Source organism: Tamandua tetradactyla, chromosome 8 (assembly GCF_023851605.1).
Source record: "Tamandua tetradactyla isolate mTamTet1 chromosome 8, mTamTet1.pri, whole genome shotgun sequence".
In the NCBI taxonomy this organism is placed as follows: domain Eukaryota; kingdom Metazoa; phylum Chordata; class Mammalia; order Pilosa; family Myrmecophagidae; genus Tamandua; species Tamandua tetradactyla.
This window is the reverse complement of record NC_135334.1, coordinates 110,947,502-110,956,239: the sequence shown is the minus strand read 5'-3', so window position 1 is coordinate 110,956,239 and position 8,738 is coordinate 110,947,502.

Sequence of the window (8,738 nt, the reverse complement as noted above, 5' to 3'; positions counted from 1 at the left end):
CCTCCAGCTTCACAGCCTGCCCTATGGATTTTGGACTCTTCCATTCCCATGGTTGTGTGAGACACCTTTATAAATCTCATAGTTACAGATCTCTCCTGTTGGTTTTGTTTCTCTAGAGAACCCTGACTAGCACAAGGAGTATGTCAAAATCCCTGCTATGAAATAGAAGGCCCTGCCTAACCTCTTTCCCCCTCTCCTCCTGCCCTTGATCTCTGTGCTCAGGTAGCCCTGATCCCCTTTGGGTGTGTGCCCTGGCAGCTCCTGCTCACAGCTGCCCCCTTCTCTTCCTTTGCTTTCAACTCTAAGGTCTCACCCTCAGAGAGGCCTGCCCTGACCACCCTAGCTGAATCAGCATCAGCCTCACCACAACCCATACCCAGGTCTCCATGGCACCTTTTTTTTTTCTTAATATTTTTATTGAGAAATATTCACACACATACAGTCCATATATTGTGTACAATAAGTGGCTAACAATATCACATAGTTCTGTATTCATCACCATGATCATCTTTAGAACATTTGTTTCACTCCAGAAAAAGAAATAAAAAGAAAAAACTCATACAGCCCATACCCCTTACCCCTCCCTCTCATTGACCACCAATATTTCAATCTACCCAATTTATTTTACCCCTCATACCACCTATTATTTATTTATTTATTATCCATATTTTTTTGCTAATCTTTTCATGTCTTGGATAAAAGGAGCATCAGACATGAGGTTTTCACAATCACACTGTCACATTGTAAAAGTTATATCATTATACAGTCATCTTCAAGAATTAAGGCTACTGGAACACAGCTCAACAGTTTCAGGTACTTTCCTCCAGCCAATCCAATATATCATAAACTAAAAAGGGATATCTATATAATGCATGTACCCTGGAAAGGCCATGTTTAATCCTAATAAATCTTGTGGGAGCAACCGTTTCTTCTAATCTCTATTTAGTACTATAGGTTGGAAATTTGGTAAGGTTATCTCCACAGAGATATGATTCAATCTATTGTGGGTATTAAACTTGATTAGATGGAGACGTGTCTCCACCCATTCTGTGTGGATCTTGATTAGTTTACTGGAATCCTATAAAACAGGAGGCATTTTGGAAAGGGTTCCTTTTTGAGAACAAGGAGAGAGCAGTAGAACATGACAGAATGACATGAGAACCACAGAGCCCAACAGCCAGTGACCTTTGGAGATGAAGAAAGAAAACACCTCCTGGGGAGCTTCATGAAGCAAGAGGCCTGGAGAGAAGGCTAGCAACCTTCGCCATGTGCACCATGTGCCTTCCCAGTTGAGAGAGAAACACTGAACTCATCAGCCTTTCTTGAGTGAAGGTAACCTCTTGATGGTGCCTTGATTTGGACATTTTTGTAGACTTGTTTTAATTTGGAGATTTTCATGGCCTTAGAACTGTAAACTTGTAAAAAGCCATTCCATTTCTGGTATATTGCTGTTCTAGTTTTCTAGCCTCCAGAATGCAATATACCAGGAACAGAGTGGCTTTTAAAAAGGGGAATTTAATAAGTTGCTAGTTTTCAGTTCTAAGACCGAGAAAATGTCCCAATTTAAACAAGTCCATAGAAATGTCCAATTTAAAGCATCCAGGTAAAGACACTTTGGTTCAAGAAGGCTGATGACATTCAGGGTTTCTCTCTCAGCTGGAAGAGCACGTGGTGAAGTCTTTCAGCTTTTCTCTCCCAACTTCTCATTTTATGGAGCTCCCCCAGGGGTGTTTTCCTTCTTCATCTCCAGTGTCTCTGTCATCATGGGCTCTCAACCTCGTGGTTCTGCTCAAGCTTTGCTGTGGCTTTCTGTGGCTCTCTCGTGACTCTGTCAGAATCTCATGGCTTTCTCTCTTGTCGTTCTCCAAAAGACTTCTTTTATAGGATTCCAGTCAACTAAATAAGACCCACCGGGAATAGGTGGAGACATGTCTCCACCTAATCCAATTTAACACCCACTCCTGAGTGAGTCACATCTCCATGGAGATAATCTAATCAAGGTTCCCACATACAGAGCTGAATAGGATTTAAGAGAAGCAGCTGCTCCCACAAGATTGGATTAGGTTTAAATCGTGACTTTTCTAAGATATATAAATCTTTTTCAAACCAGCGCAATTGCATTCTGGCAGCTAGCTAACGAGAACAGCACTTTCGATATCTTCGTAATTGTTAGTAGATCCTGCTTTGCTTTTTTATTCTGTGTTTAGAATGTAAGCTGCAAGAGGAGGCATCTTTGTGTTGCTCACACCTATAGCTCTACCTGGTAGCACAGTGTCTGGACTGTAAGAGAGCTTCATAACAGCACAAATGAATGAATGCAAAGTTTTCCTTGGGTACTCAAACGGGTTGGTCTTAGCCTCTCCAAATTTAAGAGCTCTTGCTCTAAACCAGGGGTTGCAAAGTAGGTCCTGCAGGCTGAATTCAATCTGCCACCTGTTTTTGTACAGTCTGTGAGCTAAAAATGTTTTTCACATTTTTAAATGGTTGGAAAAAATTGAAAGAAGAATAATGCTTAGTAACACATAAAATTATATGAAATTCACATTTTACTGTCCATAAAATGAAGTTTTGTTGGAACACAGCCACAATCATCCATTTATATATGTAGGTGCTTTCCTGCTACAATGACCATGTTTGGTAGTTGCAACAGAGAACCACATTTGCCCTGCAAAACCTAAAATATTTACCACCTGATCCTTTAAAGAAAAAGTTTGCCAATCCCTGCTCTAATTGATGCTAAGAAAGAAGGAAGGGTGGGATTCAACTAGATACAGAAGAGCATGGAGGAAGGGCAAGGAAGAAAAGTAAAGGAGAGGGGAGAAAGGAAAAGAGAAATGAATGGGGAAAAAGTAAAAGAGGATTTTATCAAGTCTCTACTAAGATCTATGTACCATATTTGGCGCTTTAGCTACGTTATTTCTCAGCTCTAGATAGAGCTTAAAGTAGAGGCAAAATCAATGGTTGGGAACCCCCCTTCCCAAGCTCTGTGCTTCCTCTGGGTACCTGTTGCCTGATGACTCTCCAGGCCCACCTCTCCTCCCTCTCTGGTCCAGGCCTGACCCCTCTCTGACAGCATCCCTGATCCAGGCATTTCTCTCTGCAATGATCTGAGCTTGTATGCTCATCGCATTCCCTGTAAGCCCTGCTCTCTGCTAAGCGAAAGCAGAAATGAAGACAGGTTTTCTCTGTATATACCCACCCGCACCCCCATCCCAACTGCCTAACATGGCATCTGGCACATAGTAGGAACTCAATCAATAATTGCTTAGCGACTGAGTTAAACAGTCAACCACACAGAGCCTTGGGTTGTTGATTACTACTACTTCTCAGGGCAGAGGACCCCCGTGGGGAGATTTCTAGGAGGAAGATGTTGAGGAGCAGACCAACCCTTCACAGCAACATCACGGTCCACCAAAGTTCATTCCATAAAGACCTAAGGACCTTCAGCTCCACCCCACCCCACCTTCCTGCCCTGCTGCCCTTCTGTGGAGCTGCTCACCTCTCATTCCTCATGCCCAGAAACCCTTGCCTTTTCTGCCTGTCCCACCACTGTTCGAGACTCTTGGCTAGTTCAGGCAAACAAAAGTAATAAAATAAAATGTTGGGTGGGAGGTCAAAAGGAGAGAAGATGACAGAGGAAAGGGGGATTATACTTGGAACTGCACTTGTTGAGCCAAGGCAAGAGTGAGAAAAACCAAGCCAGAAGGCTTGTGTCATGGCCAGGTTCATGTGTCAACTTGGCCAAGTGCTGGTACCTGTTTATCTGGTTGGGCAAGTGCTGGCCTGTGTGTTGCAATGACATTTCATAGAATTAAATCATGATCATGTCAGCTGCACCCACAGCTGATTTCATTTGTAATCAGTCAAGGAGAGTGCCTTCTGCAATGAGTGATGCTTAATTTGATCACTGGAAGCCTTTTAAGGAGGATTCAGAAGAGACAGGCTCTTCCTGTCTCGGCTGGTGAGCCTCTCCTGTGGAGTTCATTCAGACACTTGATTGGAATCGTTGGCTTCACAGCCTGCCCTGTGGATTTTGGACTCTGTTCCCACAGTCACGTGAGACACGTTTATAAATCTTATATTTGCGAGTGTTCCCTGTTGATTCTGTTTCTCCAGAGAACCCTAACTAATACAGCTTGTGTGGTTCTCATTTCTGGTATCTTCTGTGAGGGGTGATGACTCTCACTTGAGCTTTTTTCGCTGGTTTGAGAAAGAGGATGGGTCTCCTTATAAAAGAGAAGAGAGAGGTAAACTCCTGATCACCAGCCCTGGGAATTCAAAGAGAGAAGGTGTGGATATTGCAAGAGATTAACTTCAGATGTATGACATGCATTCGTGAGGACAAGGAGAAGGGAGCTAGGCAATGAATGTATGCCCAGATTGTTCTTCCTTTCCTTTCTTCCTTTGTGCCTTTCCTTCCTTCCCTCCTTCCTTCCTTCCTTCCTTTCTTTCCTAATAATTCCACCTACTGAAGGCTTTCCATCTCTTTGTGCCTTTCCCGTGGTTGACAATGTGGGTTCCAGTGGCAACTCCTTATCACTACGAGTGGACCTCTACACTGGAGGTGAAGCAAAGACTCTGGGCCACGATGTTTCTCTTTCTGGCATTGAAAAGAAGTTAAGGAAGAAAAACAGGTGGCAGCAATGGAGAAAAAGTAGGCAGGTCAATCCTTGGAACCTATAGTAGAAGAAATGAGTTGAAAACTCATTTTTTTTTCTTCATTCAAACGAAAATTACTTTATTGAGTGAGTCTCATGGAATGAAATATATATTTTCTTACCTGTTAAATTCACTGCTTTCTTGGATAGAAAAAAAAGTAAATCAAAATGAGCATCATTAAACATAAATAATGCTCAATTTCACTGGTAATCAGAGAAGCATAAACTAACACTAGACCTCTTCATTGCCTTCAACTTGACAAAATTTAAGTTTGATGATAATTAGTGATAGCCAGGATGTAATAAGGAAGGCATTCTAACCCACACTGGTTCAGAAGTGTGTAAACACTTTGAAGAGTGATTTGTTAATATCTAGTGAAGAGAAAGATGCACACACCTGTGACCCAGCAAATCTGTCTGCAGGTTTAAGCCCCAGGAGATATTAACACACATCCCAAAGAGTGACAGTACAAAGATATTTCTCACAGCACTGTAAAATGAAAAATTGGAAGCATCCTAAATGTACCTCAGTAGGAAAATGTATAAATAAATTTTATACATTTTATATTACATCATGTTTCATTCAGCACATATCCATTTAGATCTTATTAATATGCACATTAATCCCTAAAGAAGCTTATTGAAAGGGCAGAATTCCTGGCTTGGCTCTCAAAAAGAATAAGGTTTAAGTCTAGGAAGAAGTCCAAGAAAGGGAGGCTTTTTGCAAGCACAATATGTGATGCAGATGCGTGTGTCCTTTGGACCACACTTTGGGCCTTCCATCCTGACATTAGATTGTAAGAGCACTGTCAAGGTCAGATTCATGTGTCAACTTGACCAGGTGGTGGTACCATTTGCCTGGTTGGGCAAATGCTGGCCTGTCTGTTGCAATGGCATTTCAAAGAATTAAATCATGATCACGTAGGCTGCATCCACAGCTGATTCCATTTGTAATCAGCCAAGGGGAGTGTTTTCTACAATGAGTGATATTTAATCTAATCACTGGAAGTCTTTTAAGGAGGATTCAGAAGAGACAGGCTCTCTTCCTGCTTCGGCCAGCAAGCCTCTCCTGTTGAGTTCGTCCAGACCCTCCATTGGAGTTGTCAGCTTCACAGCCTGCCCTGCGGATTTTGGACTCTACATTCCCATGGTTGCATGAGACACTTTTATGAATCTTATATTTACAGATATTTCCTGTTGATTCTGTTTCTCTAGAGTGCCCTGACTAATACAATGACTTACTAAGCTAGGTGGGACACATGTGGTCCTTAGTTGTTCATCACTTAAGAGGTAAAAAGTCCTAGATTGGAAGGATTCTTGGGTTTGGTCCTATTTCTGACACTAATACACCATTTGTCCTTGGATAAAACCATTTCTCCACTCTAGAACTCACTTTCCTCATGCTCAGTTTTTCCCTCCAGTTCTCACCTCTGTGATTCTCTCCCTGGAGGGGTGTGCTATGGAGCAGATAAGTACAATTTTCCAAATGAGCTCACAACACCATCTCTGTATATGGCAGCATCTTTGTTCACCAGCACTCAATTAATTGGAACCCTCTAAGTGACATTTCCAGCTCCTGACATTCCTATGTAGTCCCTGTACAATCCCAAGGCATCTTCATCAAAGAAACATTAAGCTCTGTTTAGAGACCATTTCCCAGTTGAATGTCGATAATGATACCCTAATGCCTTAAAAAAGTCAATATATGCATGGTAGATATCATAGCTATAAAATCCAGAATATCTGATTAATTATTTGACTGTTGTTAAACTGGGTAGGGTTTAAGCAAAGGTTGGCCAAATTCCCCACAAATACTTAACTTTCCTGCCTCTGTGAACAAGGAAAAATAATATTGACAAAAAGTTCAAATAAAAACTTGATTCGGTGCCATCTCTTTCCTCATAATTCTTGGTCATTGTGGAAGCAGTGACTCTGACTTAGAACCTTTGCCTTGGAGACTTTTTAAACTTTTGAGTGAAATCATTAAGTGAAACTGTGATGGACATGCATAGCCCTCTTAGCGCCAAGTTAAACTTGATTAACAAAGATCTGTAGAAAGACCCAGGTCCAGACAAAAGCTGTGCTTGCATGGGGCCTGTTTACCTTCAGACTGATACCCTGTTATTCCCTAGCTCTTGGAATTTCTCAGATTCTTACCTCAACAGGCTTCAGCCAGTGGGGACATCAGCAGGAGACTGGAGGGAGGAAGTGAGAAACCAGGCCCTCTATCTCTGCTGTGGACCTTCTTCAGCACTGATATGTTTCCTGCATGGCTCCAGTTCCCTCCAGACAAGCCCATGAGGGACTCTGGGAGTCAGCTTCCCCATTTCTGTCTTCAGGTTCTTAATAGTAGTGACTTTTGCTGTTGCTCCCCTTTGAGTCAGCTCATCCTCCCCTGTCTGGCTTCACAGCTCTTCCAACAATGGTGAGACCAATTCCCTGCATTCAATTCCTTCTGTTAAAACCACTTGAGTTCATTTCTACTTTTTGGTTAGACTCGAAATGATTCAGAAGGTAGGTAGCCTTTGCTTCCTAAAATCCCTTCAATAACTATAATACTTTGTCTTATGTGCTCATCAATAGTTTTGTCCTTTTCAAAGCTGTTTGTGTGCATTAACCCACTTAAGCCCAGACTATCCCTGAGACATAGGCAGGGCAGGGATCACCATTTTCATTTGACAGAAGACAGAACAGACCCAGAGATGCTAAGTGGCATGTCAAAGCTTGTGAACTACAGAGCAAAAGCCAGAATCCAGGTGCTCTCCCACACAGGCTAGTGTTAATTTCCCTATGGCATGTTGTCCTTTCTCTCTCTCCCTAACACTTACCTCCAGAATGCATTCTATCTAGGTCAAAATAAGGATTCATTTGGATTTCATTTGCACTTGATGAAAGGTGCTATAACTATGCAAATTGCACACCCAAAGGAGTTAGAGGGAGTATTCATTTCTATTTTGGTCTCTATAAGAATATTTTGCATTAGAGTCAACCAGGCTTTGTCAGCATTCTGTAAGTTCTAGGGCAGTATTTCCCAAAGTCACAGTCATCTTAGGGGTAAGGGAAGAGTTTTTGGTAAAAACTCAGATTCCTGGGCTTCATCCCACACCTACGGAAATAGACAATCTGGGTGATAGGAACCTGGAAGGTATTTTTTGTTTTGTTTTGTTTGCTGTATGGCAGGGGTCACATTTCATGGTTTTTCCATGTGAGTATCCCCTTATTGCAGCATCATTTGTTAAATTTTTGTTTGTTTGCTTGTTTGGGGAAGTGCACGGACCATAAATTGAACTTGGATCTCCCATGTGGCAGGTGAGAATTCTGCCACTGAACTACCCTTGCACCCCCTAGAAGGTGTAGTTTTAACTAGCATCCCAGATGATTCTTACTGAAAAAATTTTTGAGGGCCATTGGCCTACAAGCTAGAAAAAGTATCAGGGCAAAGGAGGAATCAGCAAGGTGCCTAGGGGCTGGTTTCTGACCAATCAAATAAATGTCCAGCCCTCTGGTTCCCATTCCCAGCAAGAGGTTCCACTTACCAACACCCTATTCTGTGTCATGCCCTGTCCTAGTCACTGCATATGCATGGTTTCACTACTCTCCAAAGCAACCCTATGAAGTAGGTATCACTCCCATTTTACACATGAGAAATCAGAAGTTCCAGTTAAATAACTGTCACCCGGCCATGACCCAAATTCCATCTGAGTTCTGCTTGACTCCAAAGCCAGGCTCTTGTCTGTCCACAGTGCCACTTCCAAATTGGAGCTATCTCATCTCCAAATGATCAGGGGAACAAGTATATAACCTGAGCTGGCTCAGTGTAGGGAATTCTAATCCTCTTCTCCAAAGGGTTCTGGGTTTTCTTCCTCCTCCATCTGGAATTAGGCATCAGTGAAACTGCAAAGAAGTTGAGTGACATTACAATACCCATTTTAAATCACCGGGGGAGAGGAAGGAATTCTGGCAGGCATGGTTTCCGGATTGATTCTCCTTCTCATTTTTCCCAGAGGCTCTTAGAAGCTTTTTAGCCCTTGCTCTTGGATCAGAAGCTTCTGTTTTTGCCCCAAACTTGTAGGAGCCCAT